Below are 24,969 nucleotides of genomic sequence, written 5' to 3' on the forward strand. Positions count from 1 at the left end.
AAAGGAATCATGCAGACAGTTGCTCATGTTTATTGCTGAACACGAAATTAGAAAGATGCTTCATCTTCCCCACAGGTGCAAGAACATATAGTTATTAATTACAGCAAAACACATTTATTGACAACCTCAAGCCTACAAAATCTCACACTCAGCAAATGGCTTTCAAAGTTCATCCAAAAAGCACTTTAGAATCAATACAAAAGCATTGCAAAGTTGATGAATTGGTGTCTAGCAAAATTCCGTATCCTGAAAGCGTGGCATAGACTGTCTCTTAATATTTATGGAGTTGAACATCATCAATACTTTCTTTGTTCTTGTAGTAAACCTATTAGACAACAAATTTCCTAAATTCCCATTGCTTTTATAGGTATGATTCCAGAATATTAGGAACTGGTTTGTTTTTTAGAAGTTTTAAAAACAATATTACCCCTTCATCGAGCAGTTTGTTCATTCATTAATTTAATAAAGGTCTATGGAATACCTATATGTGCCAGGTACTTTGGAGAACATATATACGTATATAGGGACTTACGATATCTATACTATGAAACAACTAGAGCATACTATAAGACAGCATTTGATCGAATGCTGAATTGTAACCAGTGGACTTTAAGAGCTACTTTAGTTAAAGGATTTGCAGGAGAGAGGAGCCTGAGGTAGGCTGTCTACAGACATCAAATGGACATACATATTTTATATATTTGTTCTTTTTTATCTGACTTGTCTCATTCTTAAAAGGATTTGAGAAAACTTACAGAAATACACACAGTGCAATGTGTTAAGATAAAATAAAATAAAGAGATGGGTGAAAATGATACTACGCAGTGATTCTAAGACTGCGTTCAGGACTCCAGATGTGCGCCCTACATTTCTTTTTCATTTTTGGAGGTGGATCTGAGATTTGGTCCTGTGTTTGTCAGCCAGGGATAGGAGTAAGATAGGATACAAGTGATATATGGTCCCAAGTCAAAGCACACAAGTTATTAATTGATCTTGTATGTAAGTATGCAAGATAAATATCCCCTATAAATCCTTCAGAGGAATACTGAGGGATATAATGAATTAAATCCTCCAAATTTTATTATAATATAAAAGCTAGTTTTTATGGCTGCTGTCCCTCAATATAGGTCACTACTCTGATAATCTAGCTTTATTTATTTATTTATTTAAGAAATATTTAAAATATTTATGGAGCACTTACTCCATGTGGGACACTGCTCTAGACACTGAGATAGACTGGTAAACGAGGTGGATAAGGTTTCACAGATGACATACCACTTGGAATATAGGTGACCAATGGACAAATAACTAAACTAATTTTAATAGTGCTAAATGTTATGAAAATGATACATGTTTAATTGATGGAGAGTAACTAAGAGACTGAAAAAGGCCTCTTTGAAAGACAATAATTGAGGCACACTTAAATGATGAGAAGAACCCAGTCATGACACATTTAGGAGGAAAGCTATTACAGCATAGACAACGACAGTTGCAAGGTCCCAGAGGGGAAAACCAGTCTTGGTGAGTTAGAGATAACCAGAAATGTGGTCTGGGTGAACCACAGTGAATGAGAGAAGGAGGCATACTAATTTACAGAAAGACATGCAGATTTTATCCTAAGGACAATGGGAAACAGGTTCTATGATTTGGAATATCTAGAAAAATATGTAATTGGAATCATCTTTGAGTTTTATTTATCATCCAACAATTGTAAAGAATTGAACATCAAATGATTTGAAAATATTTTCTCTGGCAAACCTTGTAAGTCAGAAATTCAGTAAAGTTCAGGGCTGTTCCTCACTCCTAATGGCTAACTGAATTTAGGTAGAATATTTGACAAGCCATATGATGCCAAAGCAATTTAGTGTCAGGCCCATTCCAACAAATGAATGAAGGGGCACTCAAGTTTCCAAAATTGTATGTCAGAGAACTCTGTAACATGGTTATAATGATTGGAGTCTGAAAAAGAGTCAAAGCAGATGTTCCCAATTGTTCCTGGTAGTCATAAACATATCAATAAGGCAACAATAGAACGCCTAATATTAATCAAAGACAGCTCCTGGTACGCCTCCAAGATAAACTGGTTACAAAAATATACCCCTAGGTAACTAAATGAATTGACCTATGCTATAAAGTTGTTAACTATAAGCCAATTAAGCTTTGGAAGTCTGCCAAATGATTATTAAAGCTTTTGAGTAGGTGTTATTAAGCCACACTTTTTGACAGTAATTAGGTGACAGGTTCAGTTATCCACTGAGGCAACTCTTAGTTGATGACAATAAAACACATGATCAGCATATACACACATTCTTTCCTCCACCCCCACTCCCACCCTTTTTGGTCGTAGGATAGAGAGAAAACTGAGTTTTCTCACCAATCAACCAATAAACAAAAACTGCTTTCCATAACCTGGGTTGTCTGGCCTTCTTGATAGAAAGGGCTGCTTTGGGAATAAGAGTTAGACAATTATTCCAGGCTAGCTAAAGGTTTTCAGCAAATAAGGAGATTCAAGAGATCGACAACCTCACCAAACTAGCCTTGAGGAAGTTCAGGACAGGCAACAATAAAATTTTTTATTATATCCCAAGAACAATGGAAAGATATCATGATTTAAAGAAAATGATTGCTTTACTTTTAGGGTCAGTAATTTATGCACATGGTGCAAAATTCAAAATGTAAGCAGAGCACACGATGAAAAAGTATGTCATCCTCCAAAAACTGTCCCCCAGGATAGTCGCTTTAATTCTCCAGATCAGCTATTCTTATGAAAATATTCAGAGGTACACAAATATACCACAGCACACTTTTTAAACACCAGCTCAAGCATACTGTTTTACTCCTTGCTTTTTTTTTTCATTTAAGAATATATGTTATTTTTGCCGCATCTACTGCAAGGATGAAGAACATTCTCAGCAATCAAACTGTTGACATCCCAGAAAATGTCGATATCACTCTCAGGGAATGCACGGATATTGTGAAGGGCACCAGAGGCACCCTGCAGGGGGTCTTCAATCACATCCATGTAGAACTCAGTCTCCTTGGAAAGACAAAGAAGAGACTCCTGGTGACAAAGAGTGTGGAAACAGAAAGGAACTGGCCACCATTCGCACTGTCTGCAGTCAAGTACAGAACATGATCAAGGGTATTACCCTGGGCTTCTGTTACAAGATATCTGTGTACGCTCACCTTCCCTTCACCATCATTACTCAGGAGAATGGTTCTCTTTTTGAAATCAGAAATTTCTTGGACGAAAAATATATCCTCGGGGTTCGAATGAGGTCAGGTATTGCTTGTTCAGTATCTCAAGCCCAGAAAGATGAGTTGATTCTTGAAGTAAATAACATTGAAATTGTGTCAAATTTAGCTGCTTCAATTCAGCAAGCCATAACAATTTAAAAAAAAAGGAGAATCAGAGAATTTTTGGATTTATCTATGTCTCTGAAAAAAGAACAGTTCAGCAGGCTGATGAATAAAATCTAAGTTGTCCAGCTATAGAAACAGCAAGATGCCGAATGATTCCTCAGACTTACTTGAGATAATTTAAAGATGCAATAAAGGCCATGTATTAAAAGTGAGAATATATTTTAGATATTGTTCCATATCCATGCATCAAAAATTACCCTAGAATTTATACAAAAATACCACTGTATAAACAAGCTACACTATGTTTAATTATTCCTTATTAATGAATTTATAGGTTATTTTCAATATTTTACTATTATAAAATTATGGTAATAATATCCTTGTACATGTGTGGGTATTGGGTGTGTCTGTAGAATAATTTTCAATTAACAGTATTGCTGGATCAAAGTGAATGTGAATTTTTATTTTTGATATATAGACAAATTTCTCTTTGTCACAGTTTTCATTTGTATTGGTAGTTAGCCTTTGTTGTGTAATAAGCCATGCTTCTAACCAACAGGTAAAACAATGGTCATTTATCAGTTCAAGATTTGTAGTTTGACAATAGGGATAGGCTCACCTGGGCAGTTCTGCTGGGGTTGCCTGGGTTTCTCGATATGGTTGTAGTCATCTAATGGCTGTTTGATGCTAGATGGCCTTACTCACATATTTGGAGGTTGGTAGATCAATGGAAGTGATGGAGCCATGAGTCTCTATCAAGTAGCAGGCTAGCCTGTGTTTTTACACATGGTGACTGGGCTCCAAAAACCCCCAAAGCAGAAGCCCCAATGTTTAGTGGTATTTTAAGCCTCTGCATGTATCATGTTTGCCAGCACCCCATTGGACATGCTGTTCTAAGTGATTTCTAAGAGGATAAAGTGGAAGAAATCATTAACTTTATCATTCTGGCTACAGTATGACAATGGTTTGTAAGAATACAAGACCGGACATGCTAATGTCTTTTGGGAGGCCACTTGCAGTATTCCAAGTGATAGATAATGCACTCAATACTGGACTACAGGGAAGCTAGTTCAGTTACTGTACAACAAACTTCATGTATTGCTTAACTGAGGAAATTTTTGTGGTAGATACACCATCTAATCTAATTCTATTCTCTTACATAAAAATCTTCTCTTTTTAGGCCAACAGGTGGATTTTTATTTTGACAAATAAAAACTTCAACTAGGACCACTGTCGATTTTAAAGTAAAAAATTAAAATCTGCCTTTCATTCATGATGCTGTCATTTGCCTCAGTTTTCCACTTCAAATTCAATTTCAGTGCTTTTTATATACTAACATGTGCCTAGCTGTGTAGCAGGCACAAGAGATAAAGCCTAGACCTTCCTTCGAGGAATTCATGATGTTCTAAGCAGTTTTAAGAGGCTATTCTATTAATATTCACATAAAAACTTTAAAAATGTGTTAATGCCTCAAATATTAAAATTTACATATATAAATCCATAATTAGATTAGAACAAGTCATGTATAGGTCAATAAGTTTTATAATACACTGTTTCGATAACAAATTAAACTTAGAAATGTCTGTTTTTCTGGTATCCTGGTAACATTTCTCCTTAAAAGGGGCACAAACTACCTTTGTAGAGCATACCTAAAGGGTTTAGGGATACTTAAAAAAATAAATTAGAAGGAAACCTCCAATTTTCCAAAATTCTCCTTTTTATTATCTGTATCAGAATTTACACTAATTTCTCTTTCTCCAACTCTCAAACAATGCTGAGGAATGTTATAGGGTTAAAAAAATTTACATGAGGTGGTAGTCTGTGAGCCACACTTAAGCAAGGAAGTGCAGGCAGTAATATTAGCAGACAATATTTTCCAGGAGGTAAGTAAGTTAATTTTCTTATTGCAGCATAAGTACTGGTAGGCATGAAAAAATTTACTGTGTACGCCCAAACCCTCCACACACAGAGTGAAATGAAATCTGTGGTTTTCAGCTGCATTGGGTGACTTATGCAGAATTACTAAGAAGGAGAGATATAGTAAATCTTTTTGTGCAAGAATTATTTTTGTAAAAGGCACGTGCGGGTAGCTTCACTTAAGACTAAAATATTTTGACAAATAAAAACTTCCACTAGGACCACTGTGACTAAATTTAAGTCTATATGTTGAGAGATCATATGGCACTAATCACATATCTCAGCTGTCAGAATCCCTGGCAGAGCAGATTAGTGAAAAAAGAAGCCATAAAAGAACAAGGAAAAAAATTTTGACAGGGAAAAAGACGGTTATGAATGCAACAAATTTTCTCTGTAGATTCTAATGTTTTCACTAAACAAGTCAAGAAAAGTTAATTTAAAGTCTCTGTAAGAGAATTTAGAAAGTCAAAAAAGACATGAAAAAGACTGACTATACAAATGACAGTTAAGAGAGTGAGGATAAATCCCTAATAATTCGTATCTAAGGTCTTTTAATTTTATTGAATTTGAATGTATTCCTAACTTGGAGACTTTAGGAAATCTAAGATCAGATTTGTTTTTCCTATTGATATTCAGCTGGAAGGGTAAGTCATACATTATTTAAATAAAGAATAATAAATGCATTTGAAGGGATTAGATCAAACTCATAGAGATATGTATTATTCTCCCAGAATTTCAGACTCCAAAGGCAAAAAGAAGACCTCAGAGGTCCTGTAGTTCATTTTCCTGTACTCAGAGCACTCCAGAAAGATAGCTTTGTTTCTTCTTATTAATTTTGCAGACAGGTAGTCACTATACTGCTGGTCCAATTTCACCCATTAAATTTGGGTTCAATGATTTCTCCTTTACTGTCTTCAACATCCCATGTATTCATTAGCAAATACCAAGTGTATGTCAGAAACTGTACTGATCACTGAAGAAACCAAGGTAAATAAGAAGTCTTCTCTCCTCAGGAAAATACAGAGTGATAGGTGAATTAAGTGGGTGACCCGGAAGTTTGGGCAAGGCATCTGAAAGAAAAGAAAAGAAAAGAAAAGAAAAGAAAAGAAAAGAAGAGAAAAGAAGAGAAAAGAAGAGAAGAGAAGAGAAGAGAAAAGAAGAGAAGAGAAGAGAAGAGAAGAGAAGAGAAGAGAAGAGAAGAGAAGAGAAGAGAAGAGAAGAGAAGAGAAGAGAAGAGAATATTGGTTCAAAGAAGAAATCAAGCCCTAGGCAGTTTTGTTCAGTGGATAAAGCGCCAGTCTGTGGATTGAAGGACTATTGGTTCAAAGAAGAAATCAAGCCCTAGGCAGTTTTGTTCAGTGGATAAAGCGCCAGTCTGTGGACTGAAGGGTCCTGGGTTTGATTCCAGCGAAAGGCACATGCCCTGGTTGCAGGCTCAATCCCCAGTAGGGGGTGTGCAGAAGGCAGCCAATCAGTGATTCTCTCTCAACATTAATATTTGTTTCTCTCCCTCTCCCTTCCTCTCTGAAATCAATAAAAATATGTATTTTTTAAAAAAAGAAGAAATCAAAAGGGAAATTAGAAAACACCTTGCGTTGAATGATTTTAAACCAAGAAATAGACATGACCAGATTTTTATTTTGGAACTTTGCCAGCTTTGGAGACACATTAGAAAGGAGTGAAATGGAGGCAGAGAGACTGGAGGCTACCATGGGATTTACAGACAGCCATGCAAGCGTGAACTAAAACAGCAGCAATGGAATGGAGGGGAGAGGTTAAACAATAAACAAGAGCAATATTGATGTAGTTGGAATCTGATGGGAGTTCCCAATAAAAATAGTGGGTTCCGGAGGCTATAGGAAAGTTTGGGTGGGGAGGCAGGCATGGGAGGAAACACCAGATGAAGAAAGCTTGGAGGAATCCTATCTAATTAACGAGTTATATGCAAATTGACCATCAGTCCAACACACAAGATGGCTGCTCCCATGTGGACACAAGATGGCTGGAGGGGAGGACGGTTATGGGTGATCAGGCCTGCAGGGAAGGGCAGTTGGGGGGAACCAGGCCAGCAGGGGAGAGCAGTTAGGGGTGACAAGGTTGGCAGGGGAGGGCAGTTAGGGGTGACTGGGCTGGCAGGGGAGGGCAGTTAGGGGCAATCGGGCTGCCAAGGGAGGGAAGTTAGGGGTGACTGGGCCAGCAGGGAAGGGCAGTTGGGGATGACCAGGCCAGCAGGGGAGGGCGGTTAGGGGCAATCGGGCCAGCAGGGGAGCAGTTAGGCATCGATCAAGCTGGCAGAGGAGTGGTTAGGGGCAATCAGACAGGCAGGCAGGCAAGCGGTTGGGAGCCAGCAGTCCTGGATTGTGAGAGGGATATCTAACTGCCTGTTTAGGCCCGATTGGACATTCCTCAAGGGGTCCCAGATTGGAGAGGGTGCAGGCTGGGCTGAGGGACACCCCCCTGCCCTGTGCACGAATTTTGTGTGCTGGGCCTCTAGTATTGAGATAACAGTCCAGGCAAGGAAAAAAAACAGGAGCTGAACATTTAAATCACTGTCTGAGGACCATGAGGCCAAGGGTAATATCTGGAGCTTTAGTTCCTCTCACTACTAGATGGAGGTACTATGGCGATATCAAGACTATATGATGCTTCAAATATGTGGTCTAGTCAAGCTTTGTCCACAGAAAGTGTTCTAAGCTTTGGCTCTCCCCCAGCTGATATAATTGCCTACACACTTGTTTGGCTTCCTACATACCTTCTACCTCCATTGGATGTCTACAGGGGAGTCACTAACACTCTATAAATGGTTCCTCAAGGACAGTTTACAGTTCCAAGGAATCTCGAATGGCTCTGATAGCTGCTTACTCAGCTGATTGCCCTAATACTTCCTGTTTTTAATCCAGTTCTTGATTCCCTTGTCAACCCCTTTAGAATCCTGTCATTCTCACACTCACTTTGATTCATGTGAGTGATGATCATTTTGCTCTCCCCTTTGGCCACTCTGTGAAACAACAGTTTCACACTGTGGTCAAGTCCTTGCAGGCATCTAGATATAGTTAGCCTGTTTGATAGGTTGATGCTCTCGTAGGATGCCCAATAGTCCTGGTTTGCTTGTGGCTTAGGAGTTTCTGAAATGCAGGACTTTCTTTGCTGAAACAAGGAAAGTTCTGGACAAATGATGACAGTTGGTCGCCCTAAGTAGCTGGGTCTGACTTATTCACCACAATCTTCTGGCACAGGGTCTGCCACATGGTAGGCCTTAAATACTTCAAATAAATACTACCTGTAATTAATTGAAGGTCTGTGAATACCAGATATCTATATGCATTATATCATTTTATTATGATTTGAACCCACCTCTAATTTTAAACTTGTGTTATTTCCAGAATGCCACAATGCCTGTATAACCTCCCATCATCCACTTGCTTAAGCTTTTGCGTCAGTGTTGAGCTTTGGGAGCTGTCAGAGAAGGCACCCAGGGAATGAGAAATGTTAATAGAGAACATCACTTTGTAAAATCCCAGTAATAGCTACTACCCCTTTCTCTCCAGGGCCCCTTTCCCCAGGGGGGCTTGTTATCTCTAAGAAACATGAATTCATGAGAAAGAGAAAATTCCTAGTTATCAGCATGAGTTAGAAGTCAGACATGTGTAGTTACTTTAATCTCTGTGCTCATATCATAAAACATAATGCTTAAAAAAACCTGTCTTTATATACTTTTAAAATAACAGTTTTTATAACTGAAATTAAGAGGCCATAAGGATAAAAGAAAAGATTTCTTTGTTTACTTACAGTTATCATCACAATAGAATTGATGCCTTATGTATTTTTTATTGACAATCTCATGATAATAATTGACATGACACCTTCTTTTTTGGAACAAAAGAACTCTCCAATCCCTCTGAATTCTCTTTGTAGTTAATATTTATAATGCACTGTTGAATTATCTTAATAGAATATTAATATCAGATTAGTTACTCATATGGCAGCTATTATTTTAGTAATAAACAAATGTAGCTCATAATGGTAAACTGTATTGTGATTAATGAATATGTCACCCTTGCATAGCGGTAACATATTTGCTCTTTTTAAAATCAAATTTGGAAGATGAAAGAAGAAATTATGACAACCATTAGAGATGAAACTGATAATGTAGCTGCTTCTCTTTCCTGTTATGAACAGTTTCCTTGATATAAATTATATTTGTAGCCAGAGTTCACAGTGCACTAAAATATTCACAGGGTCACACATGCATCATTAATTAAATAATCCAGTGTGAAAAGTCCTCTTTCTTTAAAAAAAAGGGGGGGGGGACAATAAAAATGAAAATAACCAATGCTTTGCCTGATTAAAACACACACACACACACACACACACACATTCTTCCAAATTGTCGCTGTTTGTCTTCCCTGGTGTTTGAAGTATGGGCAACTCTAAAATTCTAGATTAGTTGCGTTAGCAGGTAAAACTTTTCAAAATGTGTCTAATGTCATAGCCATTATACTCTTCACTAGTTAAAAAAATAGCCCAATGCAGAAAGTAATAATTGGATACCAAAATGCTTTAAGAAATAGTTTCATGATTAATTTTAAAAGAGAGTATTTTATAATACCATGTCAAAACAAAAATGGCTTTGTCCCTAGAAATTGAGGTCTTCTGTAGCTTTTGTTTTTGAAGGAAATGAGAATATCCTTATTTCTATAACTAAGCATAAGGAAGGATTTAGGCAGCCAATGTGAGCACCATGAGTAATAAACCCAGTGAGGATAATCTCAAGAGCAATATGATGGTTATTGTTCAAAGGAGATTCAAACCACTCATTTGGCATTTTTATGATCTCTTTCTCTCTCTGCTTTGAAAAAAAATTCTTTCATTTATTTAGTTTCTAATTATCTGTGACAAAATAAATTTTATCTTTCCTTGTATGCCCCATAAGTCCAGCATAATAACTCACACCTTTTTGACACTTGTAAATATATATTGATTGCTGGATCTATAATTTTGAAATAACTGTATTAAGAACATAGAAGGATTACTATTGAGACAAGCAAAAGAAATTGATGTGACATATCTCAAAGTAAAGGATTAATCAATTATGCCTCAAATTTGATAGAAGGAATAATATCCCACTAATTACAAGGATTTAATGATCCATCCTTGCCATCAATTTATTGTTGCTGCCTTGAGCAAGGAGAGGGTCTGATTCCCAAGTTGGATGTGGTTGGCTAAACAAAGGCTATTTACTAATGCCCAATACGGTTCGGCCTGTGACCTTACTCTACAAGCATTATTTCTATGTGAAAGTCTTTAAGTTGTTCTCACAATATTATGAGCATTTATAAATTATTGGGAACAGTTTATATGAATTTTTTTGATGGGGGCTACCATCAAAATGTAAAAATATACTTAAGTTCCTTAAGTTCCAACTGGCTCCAGTTTCGGAGTCAAATCATTGCTCAGAGGAAAAGTTAGAGAAAAGTGCTGGCTCCAGGAGCACATATTCTAAAATTGGAAAGATACTGAGAAGATTAGCATGGCCCCCGGATGACAGGCAAATTCGCGAAGTGGCCCATATTAAAAAAGAAAAAAAGAAAAGCAAAAGAAAGAGTAAAGAAAAGAACACAACAGCCCTGGTGCCCGAGAGAGTGGGCTCTGAGGGACCATGACCTGGTGGGAGATGGAGGGGAAGGTGTAGAGGTTTCTCTTTTCTACTGTGTACAGGGAAGGATATAGAACTTCTAGATGCAAGTTGGTTGCAAAGGTAAACCATTTTTCTCTAATTAATGTGGACACTGATTAATAATCTATGGCTGTGAGAGAGAAGTTAATGCTCTTTAAAAAAATGTTCTTTTTTATTTCAGAGAGGGAGAGAGAATCATTGATCGGCTGCCTCCTGCACACCCTCTACTGGGATGGAGCCTGCAACCCAGGCATGTGTCCTTGACCTGATTGAACCTGGGACCCTTCAGTCCACAGGCCGACACTCTATCCACTGAGCCAAACCGGCAAGAGCAGTTAATACTCTTTTACTCTCTAATCCTGAGGACGGTTGAGAATATACTGCTAGAGAGGTTTTTAACCACCAGCTGAGATGTGTAACGTGTGTTCAAAGACCTTTTATTTAAAAGTAATTATTAAGAAATACATTTTAAGTCTTTATTTCTAAAAGACATTTTATCTAGAAAAATTATGCTTCATTGGCTAATGTTACTTATATTTACTTGCTTTAACAAAGAGTTATGTTTTGGTATTAACGGATACATTTCAACTCTTTTCTTAAATATAAATGACTAAACTCTGACTTCTTAAAAAGCACAGATGTAGTGCGGTGAGCTGAAATTACAGGCCCAGTGTTTTCCAGTTATGAATAAGCCTAATTTTACAGAGTGGCTCTCCTAAACTCAACAACACAGCATAGAAGCACATGGTATGCCTGAATAGAATCACTAATAATGAATTAAGCAACCAACTGATTTGAGAGCAGAAAGGACAATATGGACCCTATTTACTAAGCCTCAGAATCCTTTGAGGCAAACCCCATATCATTGAGCAATATTGAACCTCTCCCTTCCTGCCCGTGTGCTCATTTATAGAAACATATACTTTATGATTGAAAAAAATATATAGCTGCAAAGAGACCAAGTAATTAAAAGTTCTCCTCTTTCTCCATCACACAACTAAAAGGACTGCTCTAGAAATTCTTGGGCAAACAAAATTTTAGATAAAATCCTAATAGCATAAACATATTAATTCAGTTAGAAAGGTAACTGGTTGCATTGCCAGTTTTTATTGAACAGTTTTATTGGGTTATAATTTACCTACCATACACTCCACTCATTTAAAGTGGTATACAATTTAATTGCTTTTAGAATAGTCACAGATTTCTTTTGCAACTATTGCCACAAGAATTTAGAATAGTTTAATAACCCCAGAGAGAAACCCTGCAACTATTAGCAGTCACGTCCCATTTCTTCCCAACAGCCCCAGGTTTAGGCATCCACCTCACTTTCCACATCTATGGACAAAATGTGCTCTTTTGTGACCACTTTATTCATTAGCATAATGTTGTCAAGGTTCATTTATGTGATAGCATGTATCAGTATTTCATTCTTTTCTTATTGCCAAGTAATATTTCATTATATGAATATACCACATTTCACTTATTCATTTTCTGGTTTATGAACATTTGGGTTGTTTTCACTTTTCTGGCTATTATGAATAATGAGCATTTGTGTATATATTTCTGTGGAAATATGTTTTCTTGCGGGGGAGGGGTATATACTTAGGAGGCGGGTTGTTAGGTCATATGGTGGCTGTATGTTGAACCCTTTGAGGAATCTCCAGACTGCTTTCCAAAGTAGCTACAGCATTTTGCATTTCCACAGACTTTCTATGTGGGTTCCAACTGATATTTACTAGTGCACTGATAGGCTCCTCCAGGCTCACTGTGGTTGTTGATATTTTTTTGTTTATATTTTTAGTTGCTTGGCTGGACTATTTCAGTGAAATCTGTTTCCCCCACAGTGTGCTGCCTCCAAGGATGCAGCCTTCAGCATCACACACACCCTGGGGTAACAGTGGCTTAGCAGGGCTGTCTTCATCTTTTCCCAATCTCTGATGGTATCACACCAGGCTGCCAGCCTCCCCTAATTGCTGGCTGATTGTTCTAGGGCAGTGGTTCTATGGTTTCAACAATGTCCCACAGCCTAAACCAATAGGCTGGGATAGTTTTTGAAGCCAGCCTTTGAGGGATCTTCTTAGCTGTCTCCCCCCCCGCCCCAGTTCTTTCTGTTTACCTAGTCTGTGGCTTAGTTTGTTGCACCCATGAAGCTACCAGCCTCGTTTTAACTGCTCACCACTAAAACTTCCGCATCACTGCTCCAGATCTGCGAAGGACAGCAACCCACTTCTCTGGAAGTGAGATTCCCTCTTTACAAGTGGGATATGGTATAAGGCAATTAGCTTTTTGGACTTCTGGGCTTGCCTCTTCAGACATAGAAACTACCCAACCTGACAGCAAGCAGAGACAAGGCAGTTGGGAACCAGTTTTCTTGGTCTGGTGCACCAATTGGAGTGAGGGCCAGGGGGAGGAAGGGAGCACCCCAGACCCCTCAGCCAGCCACTCTTGCCTGGAATAGAGCTTCTGCAACAGGAAGCTGGAAGGTGAGAAGGACTGTGGGCCTGCCAGGGGTGAGAAGGACTGTGGGCCTGCCCTCCCAGGGGGCATAGACTGGGAGCTGGGGGAAGAGACCCCTGTGTTCTGAGCTGCACCTGCCTGGAGTAGAGCTACGGTCACGGTCACCTGGAGCCGGGGAAAGGCCAGGTAAAGAGGCTCAAAATGCCACAGACCTCCCTGTTCTTACTGAGATCGCATATATTTTCTTAAATAAGTTTTTCTTCATTTGATGTATGCTCTTATGACAATACCCAATTTTTTTTCATAAGTTTTCTCCAGTTATGGTTGTTTTACCAGTGATAAGGTCAACAGAACTCCTCATGTTGCCTTTCTAAAAGCATTGCTAGCCAAGCCATCCAGAAAAATGTGTAATTTGTTTAAATGTCTATTTGGTTCAGTCAAAAAGAAAATTCCAACAGCTACAAAAGAATAAGGGCAGATCACCTAGGAACGATAAAGCAGATCAATTGTATGTCACACGTTTTGCAACAGAAACCTGATTACGAGAAGAAAATGAATATTATAAAAGTATTAAAAGAAAATAAACCAGCTTTTTATTGTTTCACAGTTTTGGGGTCAGGAGTGCAGATGCCTCGTAGCTGGGGTTTCTGCTCAGGCTCTCACTATCTGCAATCAAGGTACCAGCCAAAGTTGCATTTTCGTCAGAGCCTTGACTGAGGCCAGTGCTGCTTCTTGGCTCCCTCTGGTTGTTAACAATTCTTGCAGCTGTAGAGCCAAGGTCCCCATTTTGTTGCTCCCTGTGGGCTGAGGGCTGCTCTCAGCTACTAGGGGCTGCCACCCACCTTTCCTTGCTGTGTGAGCTACCTCTTTAGGCTCACAACATGGCAGCTGACTTCAAGGCCAGCAGGAGAATTTCTTTCTCCAGTCTTCTAAGTCACAGTCTTATAGAAGGTGACATAATCACCAGAGTGGCATTGTGTCACCTTTGCTATCTATGCCAAGTAACCTAATCAAAGGCATGGCACCTGATCTCTTTTGCCATAATCTCTTTTAGAAGCACTTGCCGGTTCCACCTACACTCAAGGGAAGGGCATGACTCATTGGGGTCACCTTGGGGTGTGTCCACCAAATCTTTCTATACTAAGAAAATTTTAAAGGAATATTTAATGAATGCCAGTATACAAGCTTTTTGTTTAGTTTCAGAATAGCCAAAGGAGGTTTACTAGTTGAACAATCAGTTCACATTGAAGAACCAGACAAACATCTTCCTTCTTAACCTCCCTGGTGCAGAATCTCTTCTCTCAGGGCAATACCCCAACCTTTATGTATTTGCTCTGAAGGCACTGATGGGAATCACAACATCCAAGTTCCTATATGCATTTACTTATAGTTCATGTTTCTCATACATTCTGAGGCCTCAGCTCCCAAGGAGTATGTAGCGTATGGTCGTGCACTCTAGCAGCTAAAAAATGATCGTTAAAAAGTAGAGGCGGAACTTTGGGAGAGGATGGGATTAATAGGCAGGCCTTGGGCTAGCCACAGAAAGAATTGAGGAGGCAGATGCATACTTGAGATAAAGAAAAAGAGAAATAGCAAGGGACCAAAAGGCAAACTTTGTAATCTTGTTTATAGCTCAGTAGCAAATCAGAAGAGAAATAAAATCAGCTCAATTGTTTACTCACACACCTTTTTAAAAAATCTCCAGCTAATCTGTTAATGATACGTTAAAAAGAAAGTTTAAAAGTTTAGAAGATGTGAGAACAGTCAAGGTTTAGGAAAAAACAGGCTATTTCTCTGTACAGATTTTGTGTGTGTGTGTGTTTAATTGTTCTTGTCTTTCCATATGGTTCTAATACTTGGTGGACTGCAAGGCTATGTAAGCAAGGAGGCTGTAGTTGGCTTTGATTTCCAGAAGCTGATTAATGGTGTCTTCCTAAGTAAGCAGAAGTTACCAATAAAATTGACTCTAATGGGTGCTTGGGGTGTTGTTAGTACACAGATGCCGACAATAAGCCAAGAGAGAAACAGCTGATGTACATCTTGAGATCAAGATAAGAGGTGGTGCTTGGAGCTATAGTTTAGTAGAAATTACAGAGTATTTATAGTACTTACTGTATTTGTGTGCATTAGTGGAACTGGCAAGAGTATAGTATGAAGAGCGCCATACATCTAATGCTCAAAAGCATGCTGAATAGAGGGTGACAACTCCTAAATCTAGCCAGTCTTCTAATGTGTCTATGCTGTCACTGATGTGGGCGAGCCTTACAAATCCGAAAATCTGCTCATACCTTTCATCAGCTTAATGTCTTTGTTGATTTTTTTGTTCTTTTAGGATGAATTCCCAAAACTTTACATGACCTACAAAACTTCCCATTATTTCCTTTTCAGCCCATTTCTAAGCCTTTGCTTCAGGTTCCCCAGCCTTCCAGGATTATTCTTTTCTTTCAAAGTATCTGACACATTCTGGCTTCAAGTTTTTCATACATGCTGCTCCTGCCATTCCTACTATTCTCCCTTTCTCTTTCCCTTGTTGACCTCACTCATTCATCTCTCAGGTTATATGTTTCTTACTTGAGGATGCTTTCCTTTATCTCCACAGTAAAATCAGCTGCCCTGCTATTTACTTAGAACTCTTTATACCCCCTATGGTCCATAACACTTAGAAAGTGTTTGGGATGCATTCATTTTCCACCTCTGCTGGATTGAAAGCTCCATGAGGCCATGTGACTGCTGTGTCCTTAGCCACTAGTTCAGTGTTGAGCACCCAGCAGGCTCCTTTGTATCTATTACTCAGGTGAAGTGATTAAGAGCAGGCTTTGGAGCCAGAAACAACCAGCCACCAGTTGAAGGTGGAGTATCACCATGGGCAAGTTAGCTAATCTCACTAACCTATTTTTCTTCCATGTGAAAAGGAATAATATCTTCCTTGCACAGTTTTCTGAGAATTAAATTAAATGAGATCACACTTCTCTACCTGTAGGAAAGTATAAAAACTATGGTAGATGAAAGGCATCATTTGGATGGGGCCTTCACATGATATGAAACTCATTATCTCCCTTGGTTTTTATCTTTTCTTGCTGAAAAAAATTTACATATACCAGAGCAATGAGAAACATAACACATTTCACAATAGGCATGTCTAATTTAATTTAATTTATTTTTGACAGTTGTGGCTGGTGTCTCAGGGTTTCTTTTTTCCCCCCTCTCTGGGTCATCAGCCTTTATGTTGTGTAATTGAGGGTCATAAGATCTAAACTATTTTCTTCTACCGTCATTTGTGGACATTGCCACACATAGTTAGGTCTCTTGTGTTGTTCTTATGTTTTTGTGCCATAGAAACATTCTTTGTCTGTTTATTCTCTGCCTCTCTTTCAGGAGGTTGACAGTGTTAGAAGTGCAATTTAAAAAGCAAAAAGAAGTTCAAGATATTGTAAAAAAATATTCTTCATTGAGGAATGTCTAACATGTTGCAGGTACTGCAAAAATGCAGTAGTAGAAAAGGGTTTCCACATAGACTTTACTGAGACTCCACGTTTTTTGCTGACTTAAATTTTTTATCTAAATAATGTTAATGTTAACAAGAGCCAGGATTTATTTAGCCAGGCACTGTTAACATTTTTGTGTGTTAATATTTGCAACAATATTTGGGGGTAGGGACTCTTAATATCTTCATTTTAGGAAGAAGATACAAAGGAAGTAAAATGACTTTATCATATGGCATGATGGAGCGGGCACACAAACTCTTAGCTACTATACCACTAAGCAAGACACTAGAAGTAAATTTCACATTTTTTATGGTAATTAAGAAAAACCTGATAAGCATTTTTTAAAAAAAAAAAACATTTTTTTCCTAAACCCGCTACCAAAGACTCTGATTTTGTAACCTGGGTTGGGGCTTAGAAATCTATTTTTAACCCATGGTTCTAATGAATTAAATACAAGTGGTCCACAGGTCACTTTGAGAAACAGGTCTATATATCCTTTTTTTGACTTTTAATTTCTTTATTGATTAAGGTATTACATATGTGTCCTTACCCCCCCATTACCACCCCCCCACTCATGCTCTCACCCCTCTGCTGTCTGTGTCCATTGGTTAGGCTTATATGTATGCATACAAGTCCTTTGGTTGATCTCTTCCCCTTACCCCCACCCTTCCCTACCTTCCCTCTGAGGTTTGATGTTCTGACAGATGATTATCTGTCTCCGGATCTGTTTTTGTTCATCAGTTTATGTTGTTCATTATATTCCATAAATGAGTGAGATCATGTGATATTTATCTTTCTCTGACTATTTCACTTAGCATAATGCTCTCCAGTTACATCCATGCTGCTGCAAATGGTAAGAACTCCTTCTTTATATATCTCTAAAGAAAATGTAATTGCCCTAGCTGGTTTCCATTATGCTCAAGGGCACATGCTGAGACTGCAGGCTCAATCCCCGGTGGGGGGCCATGCAGGAGACAGCGAGCCGATCAGTGATTATCTCTTATCACTGATGTTTCTATCTCTCCCTCTCCCTTTTTCTCTGAAATCAATAAAAATATATTTAAAAAAAGAAAATGTGATTAATCTTTTGAGTTTTATAATATAAAATGGAGGATGAAAATGTCACCAAAACCCAGGTTTGGTTCCTGCTACAACAAAAGCCAAACTTTCGAGACAAGTGCTGGTAAGGAGAAAAGAGGTCTATTCAAGCATTGTCTACTGAGAAGATGGGGGACTCTGGTCCCAAAGCTCATCTTAACATCTCAGTGCAGGCAGGGTTTCTATAGGGAAGGAGAGGGAAAGCAGAACAAAGAGATCAAGGGGAGAGGGTTGAAAAGTTCTTTCATGCAGACTGGCACAGTCCTTTCTGACGAGGACCTCAAAACTGGTCTAGCCATAGTCTGGTGTGCATCATCCTAGTTTTCATCATCCTGGTTTTGTTGTTGAAGGTCAGCAAATCTCCTGGAGCTGGGATGACTGAAGGTCAGAGTCTGTATCTTCTGAAGTTAGTTCCTAGAATTCTTATACAAACATGCTGTTTATCTACAAGGTACATATTATTCAGAGTCAGCATTTACAGAAACAATGTCTGAAGAATGGTGCGGTGTGTTATAATTTCCCACTGTTACAAAAACTCTATAAAGTTTTTTCCTAGGTGCAAAAATCATTTCAATGTGTAAAACCATTTTTATCTTTATATAATGAAAATCAATATTAACCAGGTTAACTGTTACTGCTTTCAAAACCCAGGTTTCCAGAATAAATAATATCATATGTGTGTATGCTGGTGGGAAAAGACTGTCTTCAAATTCTAGGAATCAACACTCTATCTGTAGTATATTGTGATTTGGGTCCCTCAGGCAAACTTGACCCTCATCCGTGTGCCCAATTCACGCCACATAGCTCTCTTTTAGTTTTTCTTCTGTGTTGCAAGCTAGAAAGAACTTGCAAAGAAAGCCTAATTAAGTATATTTGGTTAATTCAGGTGAAGGAAAGCCAGGGTCTCCTATAAAATAAGCCCATTGTCTTATAATAATTCCCCCTGCTCTGCTTCAGTCTGAGAAAATAGGATGGGTCTCAGATGACTTGATTATGGTTGACTATGCTATACCCCAGTACATCGTTTCCTTTTTTAACCTTTTTTGATACTTCTCAGTAAAAATTCCATCTCCAGTCAGACAGATATATAGCACCTGTCTTGGCTTCAGGCTTTTTATTTGCCAGGTTGCCCTTGGTGAATCCATGATCAGATTCTCCTGAGGCCAATCAAACAGGCTAATCAGCCTGCCCAGACTGACCCAATTAAGTTTAATTAGTTGTTTTTTTAATCTCTAAATTTTCTAGCCAGGTAGATTTTATGGTTTTTATTAAACAGTGAATAAGAGTTGGATCTTTGGAATTAGTTGGTCTCTCAGGTGCTTTCTGTTGGCAATAAAACTCCAGGAAATCTTTAAGTCTCCTCAAGGAAGTCAAATGATACTGAAAAAACAACAGGTTGACTTCTCTTCTGTTTGGCTCTTTCTTTTAAAGGGAAGTTATTCCTACCTCAGTTTCAACACATATCAATCCTATTATTTTTTTGGTTTAAGTCTCACACTCCCCGCCCCCTCCCCGCCCCCCGGGAAACTTTTATGACATTTTCTATTAGTTGGAAAGTCAACTGGATAAGTTTGAATATAGACAATAAAGTGGGTTTCAAGGAAGTAATGAAGTATCTAGAATTAAAGCAGAATGAAAGTAAGCTATGAGGTGAATTACATGGAGAATAGGACTCCTAGGAGGTATTTGCCTTGGAGAAAATTAAAAAAAAATAATTGTCAATAATGGAGGAATATAAGGATTATGAAAGTATATGTTGAGTCACTTTCATATTGGGTATTTTGTGACCCAAATTTTTATATAGATATTACAAATATTAGGTGCCAGGGCACCTGATGTTTTACTTTAATTTTCTCAATTCAGAGTACAATACTGTGGAGCATTTATTATCTACTTCCAATTGGCAGACAACCATTTATTACCATCAAAGGATACTTATGATTCTCCCTTTCTTTGCCATTCCTCTTTCTTCTTCTCTGGTTTCTCACTTTTCCTATCTCTTGTCCCCTCCTTGTTTCCCCAACTCCTCTTTCTCTTCTCTCTTCCTCTTCCTTCTCTCCTGTCCTTCTTCTTCCTCACCTCCTCTGTATTCTTTGTCCTGCCCCCTTCCCATCCGTGTACTCGGTGTTTTGCAAGCTTTTCCTGCATTGTAATCACCTGGAGAGTTTGTTCAAACACCAGTGGCTGGCCTGTATCCGGGTGTCTGATTCAGTAGGTCTGGGTGGAGGCCCGATAATTTGCATTTCTAACCATTTCCCAGGTGATGCTACTGGGAGCATACATTGAGAAGCACTTCTTTAACTGACATTGATAACCTGGTCTGTTTCCAAAGTTAAACCAGCAAAACTTTAGATCAGTCTTAGGATTTGTTTGTAAAATTGCCTGTAGTGTCCTAGGCAATCTTTATTGTCATTCCGTGTAATGAAAATGGATGTTATAAATGCTTAAAAATAAATATTTGATAGCTCTTCTGATGCAATATTATAATATTAACGCTATCAATCAGAATTACTTTCAAAGTGGGAAGAACTGAAGCTCCCAAATTGGGTAGTCCCTGAGCTGTGTGTAATGCTGCTGCAGTAAGTTGTAGAGACAAGAAAATTAGAAAAGCATAAAGGATTGCAAAATTGTTCACCTGACTTAAACAACTTCTAATTTTATGTCCAAGGTAATTGCTTTTGGAGTCTGTTTTTCTTTGCCTCTGCTATCTCTCGCACTATTAAACCACTGCCCCCTGATACATATTAAATGTGATTTAGTTTCCATGTCTTTGGGAAGAGAGGCTAAAAGTAAAAAGGGCTATTTTTCTGGTTGCTAGGAAAGAACCAGCTGTTGTCAGGTGGCAGGATCACACTGCAGACGAGTAAGTCAGGGTTAAGGCCAGGGGGACACAGAACAAGGATAGAATGAAATTCCTGAAAACATTTTTCAACCCTAAATTTAAAAATAAAGTGCCCAGCGGCATGTGATTATTCCTTCCTCCTAAAAACATGCTCTCACACATTCTTTTCTGATATTCCTTGGATCTCACCGGCAGCTCTTTTCTCCCCATTTCTTCCTCTTCCACCTCTAAATGTTGAAATGACTGTGCATCCTGAGACCTTTTCTTAAAACTCATTTTATAAGTGACCTTACAGTCTCATAGCTTGAAATAATGTTTATATGCTAGTGAATTCCAAATTTGTATCTTCAATCCTGACCTCTATTAATCCAGAATGTTATATCCAACTGCCTGCATGATATTTGTATTTAAATATTTAATATTTATCTCTAGCATGCCACCTTTAAAAACAATGTCTTTTCCCCCACTCAAAAACAGTTTCATTCCCAATCTTTTTAATCCTTATAAATTGTTTTTCCAGAGTTGCTCAGCCAAAAATGTAGGTGTCATTCTAGTTTCATCTCCATTAACCAATCCTTTTAGCTTCAAAATAAATACTTCTCACTATATTCTGCCTTGTCCAAGCAACACTGCTTCTCCCTTGGACTCCAGAAATATTGTCCTGATTTCCCAGCTTTAGCAAGATACAAGTTCAGGAACGTTTCTCCTCCGGGGAACTTTTTGAGACTCTCTCAAGTTTATTCTCTCTTATCATTGATGTGGGAAGGCTCCATTTGCAAGCGCTTCATAGTCCAACATTGCTATCCCAGCTCCAACCTTCAAATTCATATTCCATCTAGCAGGAAAGATGTGCCATAGGAAAAAGATGAAATGATAGTATTTCAAAAGGATTGCAGAAGGTATCTCATGAAGCTATATCCCATCTACCAAAACTTAGACACATGACCTTTACAAAGAAGACTAGGAAACAGTCTTATTGTGGTAGGCTATTATTTTGCTGTGTTTTTATGGAAATAAAAAACAAAAACATACTTTCAAGAGTTCCTGCTAATGTAGCATACTGTGATTGCTAGCTTTACCACCACTTGTGAAGATAACAGATGCCTACTAAAAATATGCCTTCCAGTTAAGTCCTGAAGAAAGCTAGAAACCTTTCCCCAATGATTTATATTGTATTAATAACCTTTGATTTTATAGTCCCATAGTGAATCTTGTCATCTTTCTATTAAATATCTACGCACTTACCACCTAACCCACATTGGTCTACCTGTTCTACCTAACATGTTCTCCCAGTTCTTCTTAATTTCTTCCCATCACTTTCTAAAATTCTTCACTCTGATATAAAATTAAGAATTATGTGATAATTAGTACTAATAGTACAAGGTGGGGCAAAAGTAGGTTCACCATTGTGAGTATGTGAGTTTATTCTTGTGGTATTATTTATTTACTAGAGGCCTGGTGCACAACATTCATGCACTGGAGGAGGGGTGAGGGGTTCCTCAGCCCAGCCTGCACCATCCATGACACCTCAGGGGATGTCTGACTTAGGCCCGACCTCCCCTGAGGGGTCCTTAGCTCTGCAGTGGAGGCAGGAGAGGCTCCTGCCACTGCCGCTGTGTTGGGGAGCCATGAGCCCCGCTTCTGGCTGAGCAGTGCTCCCCCTATGGGAGCATGCTGACCACCAGGAGGCAGCTCCTGCATTGAGCATCTGCCCCCTGGTGGTCAGTGCATGTCATAGTGACTGGTCATTCCACTGTTCGGTCAATTTGCATATTAGCCTTTTATTATATAGGATTATTGTATTATTTTCCATATGAACAACTGTAAACCTACTTTTGCCCGACTCTGTTTAATATTAAGATATCTGACTCTGCCTCACTTGTTCTTTTCTCCAACAAACACACACACCACCACCTCTCTCTCCCTCTCTTTCTTTCTCTCTCTCTCATACACACACACACACACACACACACACACACACACAAATTTCTATAAAACAAGCCCTCTTAGGGTTAGCTAACTGGATGGCCACTGCTTTTTCTTCCCTTTAGTAGCGTTCTACCTCCTACGGGCCTTATGGGCAGAATATTAAATTGATGGTTATTAACCCTTTGAGGACCACTTGAGGATTTTATGGAACCTGTAAGATTCCCATCAATGCACACAATTAATTAGTATACTATGTGCGTGGCAGGGAGGCAGGACTAGATTTTTGGACTTCCTGAATCATGCTTGCGAACCCCAAATTAAATTCTCTTAAAGTGCCAACCCCAGTTTGTTTTGGAGCCATTTTTCACTCTCCTGAGACAGAAGGGCACACACATTGTATGCTGAGGGCTCTTGCACACTCTTTGCTCGCTCTTGGCAGAAGAGCAGCCCTCGCTGCCAATCACAGTTAGCGGGACCAATAACTGGTTAATAATGACGGCTGTGATTCAGTCTTCTTCCTTGTCCTCAAACATGTTACACCTATATGTGTAAAACAGAGATGCCTGCAGGGGTTGTGGGGGCGGGGAGGGGAAGCTATGGAATAGCTTTATGTCCTCTCTTTATGTTCAATAGAGGATCTGATGATCTGATTCTATGACTTTGAATATTCGATAAAGAGAGATGAAGATTTTCTTCTCAGGTGTTTCCCTTCCCTTTATGGTGGTTTATATTTTGTTCATTCTTTTTCAGTTTCTAGGATTCCTCCCACTCCCTCTCCTCTCATCTTTCCCTAAATTCATCTTGTGTAGTCCAAGGTCTGTTCATCTGCTCCGATCAAATAGAGTAGAAAGAACACATTCTCGAGTCACTTCCTCATCCCCTTCTAATAGGATCAGCGAGCACATAGGACAGGTGCCTTCATGTGCATCCAGTAGGAAGGCAGGCAGATCCTTCCCTGGAGGTCAGGGGAAGCGTGTTCATACCTCTTGTATTTGTAGTCACAGTACTTTCTGATCTTCCCTGAGAAAATTCTCCATGAGCATCACAACAAATTGCCTTTTTGCTCTGCCTTTTGACATCTGACCCTGTGTTGATTTACTCCCCTTCCTGTTGATTCATTAATCATTTGCAATGGGCATTCACAGGACCTGGATGTTGCCTCCTTTCCTTCAGCAGACCCTTGATGATGTGTGTGAGAAATCTTTTGTAGTTAGTGTAGTTAGTGTCAAACTGGACATTGAATGATTTATTTTGGTTTGGGGAAAAGATAAGCTTTGTTTCTCAGCTTTAACACTTCCCAGCCTGGTCAGTAGAGTGGAGGTAGTAGGTATGTTCTCTCATTGAGTTTGAAACTTTGCTCTAGGGACCGATTTAAAGGAATGGAACACAGTTTCTAGTAACCATTCTTATCAGACATAGTGGATAAGGTAGGAGGCTTTGAAAACAACTGCTGCTTTTTTTATTTTTAAAGCAATTGAATCCATTTCATGAGCTCTTAAGACATCAATTAGATAGATAATGGTCAAGTTTTACATTTACTATTCTTTCTTGGCCCTGATGTTAAGTGCAAATATTTTTGTATCTGGAACGAGATAGTAAAAATCCCATAAAGATTGATTGGAGTACTATGTGACATTTGAAACTGGAAAATTCTTTAATATTTGGAAAATAACAATTTTCCAAATATTTATCTTCCTTTATTGATTGTCTTTCTAAAGATGACTTTAGCCAAGTGGAATATGGAATTTGAGATAGTGATGAGATTTTCACTTATAAATAGAAATGCTTCTCACTTTTAAAATGCTCCATTTTATTTCTGGGCTTCTGGGTTTCAAGTATCCATAGCTTCTGATGTATCAAATATAAAAAATAAATTGCTGAGAAATTACAATTGATTATAAATAAGGTTTTATAGGATCAGAATGTGGTTTTCCTTATTGATTTTAGTAAATGCAAAATTCAGTTACACTGAATTAGTGTTGTACTTATTAATAATAATTGTCAGCATAATTATAAAACCTTTCACCCAGACAATCAAAGCATTCTACTCATTTCTCCAATTAATTGAATGCAGGGAGAGTTAAATAATTAGTGTAAATCCAGAGAAACAGAGCAGCAACCAAACATGTGGTTATTTATTGACCTTTTGTTTAAAAACATAATTTTCTGAAGACTCTTTAAACCAATAACATCCAGAAAAT

General features: G+C 38.5%; 2 pseudogenes; both read left to right on the top strand.

Moving 5' to 3' along the window:
* Positions 1 to 2,896: 2,896 nt before the first annotated feature.
* On the top strand, positions 2,897 to 3,473 carry LOC102436925 (annotated as a pseudogene).
* Positions 3,474 to 10,755: 7,282 nt separating this feature from the next.
* Positions 10,756 to 10,856, top strand: LOC111828114 (annotated as a pseudogene).
* The last annotated feature ends 14,113 nt before the right edge of the window (positions 10,857 to 24,969 follow it).

Source organism: Myotis lucifugus, unplaced genomic scaffold (genome assembly GCF_000147115.1).
Source record: "Myotis lucifugus unplaced genomic scaffold, Myoluc2.0 scaffold_3, whole genome shotgun sequence".
Taxonomy (NCBI): domain Eukaryota; kingdom Metazoa; phylum Chordata; class Mammalia; order Chiroptera; family Vespertilionidae; genus Myotis; species Myotis lucifugus.